This window comes from Hyperolius riggenbachi, chromosome 7, assembly GCF_040937935.1.
Source record: "Hyperolius riggenbachi isolate aHypRig1 chromosome 7, aHypRig1.pri, whole genome shotgun sequence".
NCBI lineage: Eukaryota > Metazoa > Chordata > Amphibia > Anura > Hyperoliidae > Hyperolius > Hyperolius riggenbachi.
The window spans coordinates 107,187,580-107,203,737 of record NC_090652.1 but is presented as its reverse complement, the minus strand read 5'-3'; the positions used below and the strand labels follow the sequence as shown (position 1 = coordinate 107,203,737).

Genomic DNA, 16,158 nt, shown 5'->3' with positions numbered 1-16,158 from the left:
AACCTACGCATGAGTGGAATGCAGAATTTCCCATCTTACTTATATCAACTACAGGTATACATTTGTATAATTAGTAGGGATTCAGCGTTCACGCCATTTATCCCAAATCAAGTGGAATTTAGGGGTAATATTTCCATGGACATAAATAAGCTTTTTATATGGGATGGCCGAGTCAAATTTTTGATCCATTTAGCCCTAGTAGGAGATTAGAGGCTAACCATGTCAGCGCTATCTCCTGTCTAGCAGTGAATAGAGATTCGGACATACATTTTGTTGGTGGTCAAAGAAATACAAAAAGTGACTAAATACAGGTAAAAGCAAAATACATTTTTTGGTGGTTGGCTGGATACTCTCAGCCGAAAACACTCCCAGTAGACACTGGATCGAGTTCTTGGATACTGGACACCCCATTTGATCATGCAGTAAGTTGATAACCATTGTCTCCAAAACTCAACTGTAGGGCACTCTCATATGAGGTGAAAGAATAAGGGGAGCTAGAAACTTGAAACAGGCTTTTGATGTGTTATTTTATTAAGTGTGGAGGGGATCACGTATGTCTGGTGTAGGATATAGAGCTGCATCAGCCGCTCTCTCATATCTGGTGTGGAATATTTAGGTGATATCAGAGCCTCATCCCAATCATTTATCAGTTACTCATTTAGATGGGCTCGTGCAAGTTAGCGCAGGTGCCTACTACTTTGATACGGTCAGAGACTGTGTTTGAGGACAGCATTATGCTATTAGGAGTTTACTCTATATATAGTTTGACATGTTAAGCATAATGAAATGTTACTCGCACATAAGGTCTAATGCCACTTTTCCAAATGGCCATTGCGTTGAATTCACTGTGACAGCAGGAACGCAACACAATGGATTGGGACATTGGTGCTGTATGTTATCCTCGCATTGCACCAGATACTGTGATGGATACAGTCAATGAAAAGTATACGTCACTTTTTACTGTTAACACGTGTGCTTAGAAGGGACGCACTGCATTATGATACCACAACCTAAACCGCAACATACTCACTGTACTGTGAATTGGTGGTGCATTGCAGTGCGGGAAATCACGTTGCAGAGCGGCTGTTAAACTGCACCGCACGACTGTGATCATAGCCTCAAACTAAATTTTAAACTAGGATCTGTACATTGCCAGTCCAGATCTATAAGTAGCAGTAGCAGAGCAACACAACACCAGGCAAGAAGCAGGCAGAAACAAGTTAAGGAGTCCAGCACACAATACGGCACAGAGAATGGGCACAGCACTGCTCTAACAAATGAAACAGAATGTCTCTCAGATTTGTTCACAAGGAGATAGAGCAGCCCCCACGGAGAAACAGAATAATTTACTCCTGAATCCTATTTGTTTTTCTTTTGAACTTTATATTCCTTCAGTTTACATATCAATGCCTAACAAAGTTTCCTTGAAAGAACCAACATGAAAAAAAAAGCCTTAATCTTCTGTGGGGCCACCTACAGGCTCACAACAGGTTCAAGCATATGAGCAAAGGCATTCAAAAATCCTGACTGAGTTAATGGCATTTGTGTTCATGAAGCCATTTTCATTACTAGGTGCTGGCATCACCTCAGAATACATTTTCATATTTACATGGCATGACCAAGGAAGGTAAATCTGCTGCTGCTGACAATCTGCAAATCACTTTTGCAGCAGGAACCCTTTGGTCACCAAAGACCAAATAATAACAAAAGAATGGTGCCTGGTGAGGCTCAAAGAGGACTAAGAATCATTCTGTATAACTTTATACAACGTGACATATTTACATGGCACAATCGTCTCCCATGTATGACCACACTGGGGTCCTGGAGCCACTGTCTTATTGAGGATTAAGGAATTATGTTACTATATCCGTGGTTTCTGTGTCAGTATGGGATAAAAAAAAATAAGTACATGCAGATACATACATATATTTTTTTTAGTTATAAGCTGACTTTACAAAACTGTCATGTAAAAAGTGTCCATAGTGATTTTTCCAATCATTTTTTCCAGCCAATTCAATCACTGTGATTGAATCTTATAGAAATGTAATTGATCGTCCGATTGATTTTCAGCCGAAATTGACTGAATTGGTCGACGGTAGGGAGTGGCAGTAGATCAATGGGCGATAGCACTGCACTGCATCAAACTGTCTATTGCTGCAGTTAGATAGATTTATAATATACTTCATGCTTAAATCTATGCCTAGTGTGTGACAGTAATATATCCCTATAAGATCAGGTTTGATCTGAGATGGATCTATCTGATGATCGAATCTGGTGGTCACAAGTATATGGCCACTTTAAAATGACTACTGTAGGGGGTTAGGGAGAAAAAAAAAAAAGAGCTAAACTTACCTGGGGCTTCTAACGGTCCCCCGCAGATGTCCTGTGCCTGCACAGCCAGTCACCGATGCTCCGCTCTCCTCCTCCGGTTCACTTCCGGAATTTCTGACTTTGTAGTCGTAAAACTTCTGAGCCTGCACGGCCATTTCCTCGCTCCCGCTGACGTCACCAGGAGCGTACTGCGCAGGCGTAGACCATACTGGGCCTGCGCAGTGCACTCCTGGAGATGTTAATGAGGACACAGACGCGCAGGCGCAGTGGTTTTCCGACATTGAAGTCGGAAATTCCGGAAGTGAACTGGAGGCGGGGACCGGAGCATTGGCTGCGCGGGCACAAGACATCTGTGGGGGACCATTAGAAGCCCCAGGTAAGTTGACCCCTCTTTTTTCCCCCGCTACAGTAGTCCTTTAAGTCTTCAGCCTCATAGACACAGTAGATGTAACATTGCCGAGTTTGGACAATGGGTAGATTGCATCATCATTCTGTTCAAGCTGTAAGGGCGCCAACACACAGGCCTCCCGCGCATGCACAGTAGACCCAGACTGACGTGAGTGAGCCTATTACCGCGGCTGAACGGTAGACCGTGGAAGGACGGCGTGGGACTCAGACGGGCTTATGCTGCTGAAAGAAGCGGTGGGTAAGTATCAAGGTTTTAATTTCATTCAGCTCTGTTTTACTTTAAGCAAGTTATTGGTATTTTTTATATTTATGTTTCCTTTTAACTTTAAGAGATACGCATAACGCTTTTTGGTAATTCAATTAATAGCACCTACACACCTATAAAGGGTTCTTTAAGGACAGACCTTTAAAATAAACTGAAATATACAGAGAATATTGATGCAGCCCCTTTAAGCCCATCTTCTAAGGCTTCAAGCCTGCCAGCTTACTGAAAAGCTGCCATTTACTTCCCATGTTTTGGCTTTAGTTGTTCGGGCTCTATAAGTGGATACGAGATAATTACAACGAGCCTTTACCAAAAGTGTCTTTGTAGCAATTAAGCATCTATTCAGTTGTTCATTAACTACGAGGCAAAGATTCCACTTAAACAAAACAGTGAACATCCCCCCAAGATGTCTATTATCTGGTTTATTTGGAGATGGAAATAGGATATTTTGTATTATTGAACCACCGCAGTCCTTTGATTCTAATGGAGAGACAAAACCCATAATAGGAAAACAGCTGCACCCTGGAGGGACTACAGACTTGTTTTACCTCATGTGGAGCTGCATTGAAGGAAGGATTTTTCCATCTTATTACTTATTTATTCTTAGTAGGAATGGAACAGCGTCTAGAACACGGTGGCTCTGGCAGAGAAGAAGTTTTCCTTTCAAGTGGTAAAGACCATTTTAGACTTTCTGTTTTAGTTTTAGACTGAAATCCAGAGTTCAACCTCCTACTTTTCAGATGCATTTTATAGTAAAAAAAAAAAAACATTATTAGCAAAACATAATGTTCTGTGTATTGCTTTGCAATATGTATATTTAAATATGAGGCATTGTGGCTCTTATCCTGTCCCTTTAAGATCTTTGAAAGCTTCTTCCACAGCTTAGGGCAGATCACCAGGCCTCTCATATGTTCTCCATGTAAAGAGCTTAACTCTTTGTTGCCAGTGTGCTAGCTCTAGTACCTGGTTGTTCCATTTGTAGTAAAGCACGTAAGCATTCTCACACCTTTCTAATGCCAGGAAAAACCTCTAATTTCCTTGTCCTGTCTGGAAAAAAAGGACTCAAAAGGTTAAACCCTTTTATAAAGGTACAGAGGAAGTGGAGATGCCTTATTTAGAACAAACTCAGCAGGAAAGGGAAGAAAAGGTACTGCTCAGCGATAATGTCTCAGTGCTAACCACAAACAGGTAACATCTGAGAAGAGGGAGGAGGTGCATGGGGTTCAGGTGATTTATGCACACTGACACTGGAAGAGACTGGCTCATGCTCCTCCCATCTCCTCCTTCACTACGGCCTGGTGCACACCAAAAAACGCTAGCAGATCCGCAAAATGCTAGCAGATTTTGAAACGCTTTTTCTTATTTTTATGTAGCGTTTCAGCTAGCATTTTGCGGTTTTGGGAAGCGTTTTTGGTGTAGTAGATTTCATGTATTGTTACAGTAAAGCTGTTACTGAACAGCTACTGTAACAAAAACCGCCTGGCAAACCGCTCTGAAGTGCCGTTTTTCAGAGCGGTTTGCGTTTTTCCTATACTTAACATTGAGGCAGAAACGCATCCGCAATCCAAAATCTGCAGCAGCCCGGGAATATGCGTTTCTGCAAAACGCCTCCCGCTCTGGTGTGCACCAGCCCATTGAAATACATTACCCAAGCGGATCCGCACCCGCAAGCGGATCGCAAACCGCAGCCGAAACGCTCTGGTGTGCACTAGGCCTACCTCTTGATGTGGGTGATGATTTGGGGGGGGGGGGAGAGTTTGAATAGCACTCCAATAAAACTGCATTTTCATTTCAAAAAGAGAGCCAGGTGGCCACTTACGCATATTTATTGAAAAAAAAAGTAACAATATGCAATGTACAAAACTTTGTGCACCACTAAGTACTTTAAATCACTGACAGAATATGACACACACACACACACACACACAAAAAAAAAAGAGAACGTCTGGGACTGCCTAAGAGTCAAGCTTGGCCACGACTCTGACAAAGATGTGAAGTTTCTCTTGTATCTATGGTGGACATTTTGTCTGCTGAAATGAGAAAATTCAGCCATGTTGAATGAAGTCTCCGTGTTGCCTACACTGACCATTGTATTTACTCTGATAATATGTGCATGTCGGCATACAGGCTGAAATGTCAAGTAGGATTGCCCCTGTCTAACCTCAGGGCTTCCAGTTAGATAAACAGTCTAGTTTCATGATAGTTTACCGAACATGAGACCATAATAGTTGTGGTACACAGTTAGGGCCCTTTCACACCAGAGGGATTTTTCGGCGTTTTAACGCCACGGCCGAAGTTGGCGTTTTGCTAGGTAAAAGAAAGTCCATAGACCTTCATTTTACCTTTCACATCTAACTCGGCGTTTTGGAGCGTTGCGTTTCAACGCTCCCAGGAGCTTTTTCAGGGCTGTTAACAGCCGAAGTTGGCTGTTGGCGTTTCAATGATAGTCAATGGAAAACGCCAACTTCAGCGTTTTCAAAGCCTTTTCAAAGCGTTTTACAGCTATCTTGTTCACTTATTTTTATAGAAGAAAAAAAAAAGGACGTTTTCATATGGGCTGTAAAACTCTTTCAAAACGCTTTGAAAACGCTATGAAAACGCTATGTATTGGCGTTAAGCAAAAGGCTGACTTTCAGCCTTTTCTACTGCAGCCTCTAGTGTGAAAGAGCCCTTAACGATGCTTATTTTAGAATTGCGCAGAAAAAGTGGGATCAGCGCATCACCAGGCCGCCTCTGGATGGCCTCAGCTCAGAGATGCGCTGAGCCCCCCCCAGGAACTACAAAACGCACCTTGAACCCAAACAGAGGCTCTGCATATACACCAAAGAAAACTATCAAGTGGGAGCAGCTGACCAGAATTAAATCAAACATAGCAAAGAAATGAACAGCGCTACTTAAAAACAGATGAGTGCTTACCTGCAAAAAAAGTGCACACCCCACTCATGGGATTCAAATACACAATGAGCACACACATGACCTGTCTACCACTTGGAGGATGTTAGTTTCACTAACAATTTGCAATTTGCTAGGTACTTGTCCCTCCCACTGTCGAAGAAGTCTTTCCTCCATGGGAGGGGACCTAACACCTTGGGTTCAAGGTGCGTTTTGTAGTTCCTGGGGGGGGCTCAGCGCATCTCTGAGCTGAGGCCATCCAGAGGCGGCCTGGTGATGCGCTGATCCCACTTTTTCTGCGCAATTCTTAAATTTACTGGTAGCGCGCCCAGGCTATGCATATGCATAGGTAGGTTTTAGTTAGTGTTAGGTCCCCTCCCATGGAGGAAAGACTTCTTCGACAGTGGGAGGGACAAGTACCTAGCAAATTGCAAATTGTTAGTGAAACTAACATCCTCCAAGTGGTAGACAGGTCATGTGTGTGCTCATTGTGTATTTGAATCCCATGAGTGGGGTGTGCACTTTTTTTGCAGGTAAGCACTCATCTGTTTTTAAGTAGCGCTGTTCATTTCTTTGCTATGTTTGATTTAATTCTGGTCAGTTGCTCCCACTTGATAGTTTTCTTTGGTGTATATGCAGAGCCTCTGTTTGGGTTCAAGGTGCGTTTTGTAGTTCCTGGGGGGGGCTCAGCGCATCTCTGAGCTGAGGCCATCCAGAGGCGGCCTGGTGATGCGCTGATCCCACTTTTTCTGCGCAATTCTTAAATTTACTGGTAGCGCGCCCAGGCTATGCATATGCATAGGTAGGTTTTAGTTAGTGTTAGGTCCCCTCCCATGGAGGAAAGACTTCTTCGACAGTGGGAGGGACAAGTACCTAGCAAATTGCAAATTGTTAGTGAAACTAACATCCTCCAAGTGGTAGACAGGTCATGTGTGTGCTCATTGTGTATTTGAATCCCATGAGTGGGGTGTGCACTTTTTTTGCAGGTAAGCACTCATCTGTTTTTAAGTAGCGCTGTTCATTTCTTTGCGATGCTTATTTTAGGCCAGATCTATCCCCATTCCTCTTTCAGTGATCACGTTTAGTTCCTCAATAAATCACCTGGGGGGTGAAGATTTTCATTTACACATGGGAGGAGAGTTCCAGGAATATGGAGTTAACTGTCTGTTGTCTGCACTAATTATTGATCTGTGATTGGTTTTTGTAATAATGACAAATATCCTGGCCAGCCCCAGGGAATGCATGTTTATGCATACTTGTAATGCTGGGAATACACGGTTCGTTTTTGCCTTCGTCTAAACCTTCGTTTCAATTGTGCCTTTTGTCCTTTTCGATCCCGAAATAATCGGTCATACGGTTAATATCACCACCCACGGTTTCGTTTTTTTTTTCGATTCTGATGGTTTCGTTTTTCCAATGATCGAAGGCTGCAAAGAAACGAAACGAAAATCCCTTTTTACAGGGACGGACTAGCATAAACGAATATATAATCGATCTGAACAGCCATCAAGCCTACCAATGGCTCGATTAGATGGATAAAGAGAGATAATATCAAACATGTTCGATCACTAGTCGTTCGTTTTTGGGGTCTATTAATCGAAACTATAATGAGATTATGACTATTTTCACATACGTTTTCAACACTCGATTCGTTTACCGAACGAATCGAAGGTTTAAACGAAGGCAAAAACGAACCGTGTATTCCCAGCATAACCCTATAAAATCAGCTGTGTGCCAACCTTCTGTAGCATTACTTCAATTATGCCTGTATCATCGGCCCTTGATACATAAATAAATGTGTTGTCAATTTTAAGAGGTGTGTCTGAGTCTTAAATGTCCTTCACAACTTGGACAACTCCATAGACATAAATTGATATGCCACCTAAAAAGTGGAAAAGCTTTTCAGGGAAAATATGTGATGTAGCACTTGCTACATGTATCCCTGCAACTTTATGAATAGGATTCTGGCTTTTTTTTTTTAACTATCAATTATAAGTAGGCAACTCACTCCCACTGGATATTCCCATTAATAGAGTTTAGCACCATATCAATAAATTGATTTGCAAAGCTTAAAGAAACAAAGAACAAAGCAGTAAAATTATATTACCAACCCTAGAGAGTGATGTCTTAAATAAATCCTTTCATTGCTCCGTGCTGGGAATACAAACACGAAAAGCCAAAAACTTCTCTTTGAAACCTTAAGGGCCCTTTTCCACTAGCAATCGCAATCACAAATCACAAACGCCAGTGATTGCGATTGCGATTTTTCATTAATTCTGTTATGCGATTGCGATTTGATTTTCATTTGCATTGCATTATCATTGTAAAAATCGCTCCAGCAAGCGATTGCGATTTGCGATTAGCGATTTCCAAATCGAATCACTGTAGTGGAAAATACTTCTCATGCTTTCTATGATAAAGTAACAACCCTAGCGATTTAAAAATCACTAGCGATTTGCGATTTTGCGATTCAGCAATCACAATCGCTCTAGTGGAAAAGGGCCCTTAGGGCTGGTTCACACTGCAAGCGCTTTTCTAGGTGCCAGTGATTTGAAAAGCAATGCTGTGCAGTGTTCTCCCCAGAAATGTTTTCCAGCCAGGTGGCATGAAAAAGCAGCCGGGTGGGGTGTGATGAGAGAATGCAGGGCTGGTGCTTCTGTGAGCAACTCTGCTTACAGCAGAGCAGGAGGTGAGCCAATGACAGCCGGGTGCTCACCAAATCTAGCCGGGTGGAGCACCTGGCTAAAAGAGCCTGGGGAGGACACTGCTATGTGTGTGTTCTCACTTGAGTGATGTGATTTATTTTGAAAATCACACATAGCATTACATTAGTAAGTGCGTTTCAAATCATTGGTGCTGCTGGCAGTGTGCACCATCCCTAGCCCTTGCTAATGTAAACCAATAAAAGCAATCCCACAGCAGTGTTTCAGTTAGGTTAAAATAGTAAATGTGCAGTGTCATGATAGCAGCTAGTTATGATTTTAAGGATAATACAGGAACATATTTCTTTCATTTTTCTGTCTACTGGGTACTACCTCAGATGTGTATGTATGTTAAGAGGCCAGTCGGGTAGCTGGCTTTTGAAGGTATTGTCACCTGTCTCAAGGAAGCTGTTAAGGCGATTGTCCATATGTCAATGAACCTACGTTTGCATTAAGTTCCTCTGTTAGCAGGGAACTGCTAATTAGCAGCCACTTGAGGAAGAATAGGCTGGTCTGCATGGCTTTTGAACTCTGTGTACATGTAGACAGCCCATTGTCCCAATTTACAAATCAAGACTACCAGAGTCTGGGGACTTCAAAGGCTATCAGGAAACTCTGGAATTTACATATGACAACCTGCTGGAATGTTGAAAGCTTTGACATTTGCATGTCACAGAAGTTGTCACCAATGTGTTTATCACCTGTAACCGGGAGCAGGAAAAGCCTTGACATTTGCATGTCACAGCTAGCCCAGATGTGACAGGGGGCTTGGCAGATGGTGATGTCACACTTTGGGGAAATTGCATTAGATTGTGGGACTGAACATCCATTGCCCGGGGCAACAAATCGGGCTATAAGAGCCAGCAGAAGACTCTCACAAATAATCTTCTCCTGAGGGTAGCACATCGCTAGAGATGATCCTGATCAAATCGGAAAGTTCGTGGCCCTCCACGGTTGGACATTTGCGCTGGTAAAGGTTCAATTTCCGTTTATTCTCGTTTAATTTTTAAGCAAATTGTCTTGTGTGTATCGTTGTAACTTTTTATTTTGTTTTGTAAACTTTTGTATATATTTTCTGCATTGTTCCACTTTTTCCTGGAATATTAAATCGCTATTTAATAAGTTTGACTTCTGCTGTACTAAGCTAACGTTCATAGCCTAGAAGAGACTGCAGTGTAACTTGCATTACAAAGTCAGTGCCTGATTGCGCCTTGCTACTGTAGGATTGTAGTGTGTGTGTGTGTGTGTGTGTGTGTGTGTGTGTGTGTGTGTGTGTGTGTGTGTGTGTGTGTGTGTGTGTGTGTGTGTGTGTGTGTGTGTGTGTTTGCCGTATTTGGCCTAAAGCGCAAAGCTGACCGAATACGAAAACGCAGATTGCATGCAGATCACTCGACAGCAGAGTGGAAGTGTCTAGTGGCAGCTAGTGGTGGCAGTGAGAAGTGTTTGAGGGGTCACAGCCTTGTGGTAGCTCGACTAAGGCTGCTCCCCCTCTCGATCTGGTCAAACCCGCAGTCGGGAACCGTATCTGCAGGCTTGCCGCGGGGACGGTTCCTGACATGCAGCATGCAGCCTGTTTTGGAGCAATTTAGCTTGAGACCTCTTTTACACTTGCATTGCAAGTGTGTGTTGTGTAACCCTGTTTTACCACAGGGTAACGCAACTGCAATGCAAGTGTATGGGGCCTTGCACGCGTAGCGTTGTGCCGAAAGCTTTTGAATAGCCCCCGAGTCGACGCAAAGTCTGAAGCGTGTTACCGTATGACAGTGGCGGGAGTCATTTGAGTCAAGGGGCTTGATTCACTAAACTGTGATAACTGATATTACGGTTGCGTTATAACGCGCATAATATTTTGCAAGCTAACGCAAATTTTCGTGCAAAAACGGTCGTGTTTTCACTCAAAAATTCACGTTAGTGCACGCAAAATATTACGCGCGTTATAACGTGCGCAAACCGCTAGCGCGACCGTGATATCAGTTATCACAGTTTAGTGAATCAAGCCCAATGGGTGATGTGGGAATTTATTCAACGGGAGCACAGTGCTGTACCATTCCCGTCGGCACACATGCATGGACCGACGGGAATACCAGTGACGTACTTCCTGCCCAGCAGGGAGTCCGTCACTGAGTGGGGGGTGGCACTATGCAGATGACCCGGTTGCCGCACACTGCCATAGGGTCATATGTTTGTCATTTCTTGCGTTGCGGGGGATGCAGCATTGCATCCCCACCGCAAAAGCAAAAAATAAGTGTAAAACTGGCCTGAAGGGATGTGCAGAAATGCAAATTCTTTCAAATATAATTTCGAAAACCGCACTGCAAAATTGTTTTGCAGTGTGAACTAAGCCTTACGGAGTTACAGACAAGTTTAGTGATGAATTTCTGGTCACACCAACTGCGATCTTCTCAGCTAATCTACCCCGGTTTGGGCAGTCTTTGTTTTCATTAGCTACAGTCTCCGTCAATTCAAAACGCAATCTGATATATGCAAGCGTAATTAAGAATGCTCCAGACATGGAAATTAATTGTTCATTAGACAGACTGCGGGATTCATATGTCGCTTAACCTCCAGCATGAGTCTTCAGAATCAATCCTGCCATACAATGGGCAGGAAATCATTGACATTTTAGCGGTATTTATTAGCCTTTGCGGGGAAAGGAAAAAGCTCTCATTTAAGCTCTTTAAATATACAGGTGTAGGAAGTGGGATTTTCTGCACACAGCAGCGTCTGACAACACCAGACTGCAGCAGTGTACAAAGCACAGATGATGAATCACACAATGGCCATCTGATTGCAAAGGTGTTTTTTTTCCTTTATTCCTTATTAGGATTTGTATTATTTTCTGCTTTAATTAGCAAATATGTAAAAATCAAACCCTACATTTAAAAAGTAAACATGCAGTACAGGCTGGATATGAAGAGTAAAATGAAGGCTTTTTACTTCTTCCATTGTATGCGGCCATGTGAAAAAGTACCTGCCCCCATCTAGATTTTCTCTGCTGTAATTTTTTCTAAAATAACTGCTTCTGAACTTTAGAGAAAATGTTTAAAGAGGAGCTGTCAGCCATACCATCTCAGAACCCCCCCTACATACATAAGTAGATAAATAATTGCTCTACTTACATAACACATGTATTGCACTGTTCACGTATTGATTTTAGTGATTTTTGTAAAGTAAAAAAAAGCGAAAATCCTTATTAGCATTGCCCATTTTAACTGTGGCTATTTTGAAGCCAATCCTGGTATCATTTCCTTCCTTACCCTCCTCTGCCTGATTGTGTATGCATTGCCTGCCCTCTACTATAGAAAGTGCATTGTCTCAACATGAGAAATATTGGCCAATCAGAGCAGAACAGAGGTATGGGAGGGGAAAACAGGAGGGAAAGAGGCTTCAGCCAATCAGGCTGCATTAGTTAAATCTGAGGGGAAAGTAGCGAAGCAAAAAAGAACAACCCAGCATTCCCTGCAGCTTCCTTTGTGCGTACCAAATTTTGTGTGTACCAAATAAGAGTCAGGTAAACTGAGGAATGATCATTTATCAACAAGTAATAGTGATTTTAACTTTTGGATTGCCTGGTTAGCATCCTTATTACTGGTTTACCAGATAAATATAAAGAATTGATTTTTGATTTATGCACAACAGTTACACTTTAAGAGAAAGAAACCAGGCAGACTAGCGGTGCTAAGTTATTTAGGGGACACTATTGCAAATGGAAAACAGGACCCTAACCTCTAGGTTTTCAACATATGGTACACATACCCCTGAGGGTACTTCTCATGGGTACCGAGGTACCTGGGTTTGACAAAGTTAAATATAAGATGATAAGCAGTAGAAATAGAGTTCGAGTGGCACTCCCTACAATTGATAGGAGCAGTGTGAGCTGAATTGGTGAGAATAAATTCTCACCAATTCACCGGCGCTTCCTGGATCCACCTGCTGGAACGTGTGCGCCTCGGACTTGGATGAAGAGAAACTGTAAATGCCGACATCAGGAAGAGAAAGCGGAGGAATACCGGGCACCTTCCATTCTGATTCTTTATTGCAGTGTGTACATCACAGGTTGCTTGGCAATGATGCGTCCATCATTCAAATCATACGGTGGTGGTGTGATGGAGGTGGGGGGGTGCCGGGCACCAGATGGGGCTTGCGACGGCCGTTTCGCGTCTCACCGGAGCGCAGCGTGACCAAGCGTCCGGTGAGACGCGAAACGGCCGTCGCAAGCCCCATCTGGTGCCCGGCACCCCCCCCCCCCACCTCCATCACACCACCACCGTATGATTTGAATGATGGACGCATCATTGCCAAGCAACCTGTGATGTACACACTGCAAGAAAGAATCAGAACGGAAGGTGCCCGGTATTCCTCTTCTTTCTCTTCCTGATATCGAAAGTTAAATATAAGAACTTTTATATTCTGTAATATAAGGTAGATTAAAAGTAAACCTGTGGGTTTACTTGGGAGAAAAAAATAGATACCTCGGGAGGGGGATCCTCAGTAGGCTCCCCCTATCTTTGTCCACCAAGCTGTTCGCAAGCAGGGACCCCGGAAGCGGGTCCTCAGTGCACAGCTCCTGGAGTGTCACCTATTTGGTGTCTGTTCACATGACACGCCGGGAGCTGTGCACGGATGCCAGAAAGCCGCTACGACCTACAGGAAGGGTAGAAGATGGTGCTGAACACTCAGCAAGTATTTTTGCCCTCCAAAACCCCAAAATCATAGGCCTCGTTTTCCCCTCAGGCATGTCAGTCAGTTGAGACTTCCTGTTTCCAGATAACGGGGACTTTACTGTATATTGTAAACAAATGTATGTGTGTCATGGGGTACTCGGGATAATGTTACCAGTACCAGGGGGTAATGTGGTAAGCACAGACTTTGCTGTCTGTGCCCACAAGAGCGTAACTTACTCCATTGACATAGCTCACTCCTCAACACAGCATCACAAAACATAAGATTATTTTATTTTTGTGGTGTTTGGCACTGCTGCAGCGAATAGCAATATTTTGTTCCTTGCCTCCTCACTGGTGTAAATGGATCACATGACCTTAAAAAGCTCATGTGACCTGACAACCTAATGGTATATCGGGCCCTGTTCTAACAGTAAAGAAAAACTTTTACCGTTTTCTATTTTCTGCCAGGCTGACTGGATCAATATCGCAGCTCTGCAAACTTTGATAGCTGGACTGACCGAATCAATACATTTATAAAGTTTACCAACTTCCTTAGGACTTTGCCCCACACATGTTAAAGCTGCGTAATATTAAAACAAAAAGTGGGGATTAAATAGCTTGGAGAATGGTAAAAATGCAATAGCCACAATGGAAGAGCAAGTAATACATCACACCTGTCACCCACTGGACTCCATTTAATAGATCTCATACGGCTGCTGGTATAAAATTACTTTTTTTTTTTTTAAATAAATGCGATAGTGCGTAAGCGCAGAGGTAAATATACTCTCACTGGCGCCCAGGCAGCTAAAGCCAATGTGCATCAGTGGGTGACTGTGGAGCTATGTATATGAGAGTGTCTGCTGGAGCAGACTCAACCAGTTGCTGATAAGAGAATGATTTATCTTAATGCATGTACAGAGGAGACGGGTTACCCTGCCAGGCACCACAGCAGCACTGTGGAGCGCTCTGCAAGCATCTTCTACATTTTTCACAAATAATAATGTCCTCCGTTCTGAGAACTCAATGCTATCTGACATATTTGGTGCAAATCCCTCTGTTTGTAATTCCGCTCCTATTTGAAAATTTCCATTCCAATCTGCGGTGTAAACATTCAGTTTAAACAGGTGAAGCAAAATGTAATGCAGTGATCAGATCACGCTGGGCAAGGGATGGAGATGAGCTCCTGTTTAATTAAAAAGAAAACATTTTTAAAACAAGGGGATGCCGATATTACCTCTACTTCCTGTTTATGCCATAGGAAAGCTGTCAGCATGTCACCCGCTAATCTGATGCATTTGCCGACTGTGGCACTAATTCAATAATTCCTGAAAGGGAAAAGAGAAGTAGCCCAGCAACAGAATCCATTTCACTTAAAGGGAACCTAAACCCAACAAGGAAAAATGAGTTTCACTTACATGGGGCTTTTACCAGCCCCCTGCAGCCATCCTGTGCCCTCGACGTCACTCCCGGAACCTCTGGTCCCCCGCCGGCAGCTAGTTTAGTTTTTGCCGACTTGGAGTCGGTGGCCGCCACGCGTATCATTGAACATGTTACTGCAGCAACAGGACGCTATAGCGGGTGTCAATACGTATCTTTGTATGCGTTGACACCCGCTATAGCGTCCGTTTACCGCGGTAACACTTTTAATGATATGTGTGGTGGCTCAAACCGAAACTAGCTGGCAGCGGGAGACCAGAGGATCCAGGAGTGACGTCGCGGGCACAGTATGGCTGAAGGGGGATGGTAAAAGCCCCAGGTAAGTGAAACTCATTTTTCCTCGTTGGGTTTAGAGATGCTCCAGTTTTGGACAACAGAAGTTTGCCTTCTTAAAACAGTAGGTATTTGCAATTATTCTGGGATCGCTCAGAGCTCACTCCACCCTGAATAATCACAAATACCTTCAGTTTTAAGAAAGCAAACTTCTGTTTTGCCTAGCATCTTAGTATGGAGGCTTTTGGTCTCTTTCAGCCCCTTACACACTCCTAGGAGTTCTGGCTCACCACGAGCTTAAAAAAAATATTACACACACCCGAATTCGAAATAAACTGAATAACCTTGCATACAAGGAATGCGATGAAGGCTGAAATATAACTTTTATGCTAAATGCAGACCTGGACCATTGCTGCAATATACTCCTATCTGAATTGCCTGAAGAAGTGGGGTCATGCCCGCGAAACGCGTTGTGAAACTGTGGAGTGTATAAATACATTTTTGTTTGTTTTATACCCTTTAACACATTTGTGCTCGAGTGTCCTTTGGAGTGGCTAGATATCCACCTCTGCCACGTCCATGTTTTAAAATTTTAACTCATTGTTTTATCCAATTGGCGCCTCTGTTCACGTGCATCGATTGTCTATCCACCCTGGTGGAAGGGCAGAAAACGTTATACGTTTCTATCTACAGAGAGCGACTTCTTATTCCTGAGTGGGGACCGGTTTAATCTCCCCACCTGCCTTTACAGTGGTTGTCTACGTGGTAACCCTGGTTTGTGAGTATACCTTACTTACCCTACATTACCCCTCCCTTGAATCCATACATACTACACTATATCGGGCTCTCAGTGTCCCTTTGTGTTTTTCTTTCAAGTATGTAGAGGTAGTTTTACTATTTGGCCACAAGATGACCACAGTAATTTTTTTTTTTTTTTTTGCTTACTGTAAGAGTACTAGAGGAAGTGAAGAGGGGATGTGTAACAGAACAATTGCGGCTTCTCCATAGAAGGGACTTCGATCAATGAATGGGAACTGCTTTCCCATTCATTGATCTCCGGGCGAACGGGCGGCCTGCGCCCCCCCGGCGGTGCGGCCCTGCGAACCCCGGCAGCTCCGTTTTTTCATGGACGTAGATCCTAAGTCCAGCATGCATATTTGGACGTAGGAGCAACGTCCTGTGGGAT

The 16,158-nt window shown here is 43.4% G+C and overlaps 1 protein-coding gene across 1 annotated transcript in view; it reads right to left on the bottom strand.

Annotated features, from left to right (window-relative positions):
• Window positions 1-16,158, bottom strand: part of MAD1L1 (mitotic arrest deficient 1 like 1) — a 1,144,984-nt gene that overhangs the window by 264,268 nt on the left and 864,558 nt on the right. The window lies entirely within an intron of this gene.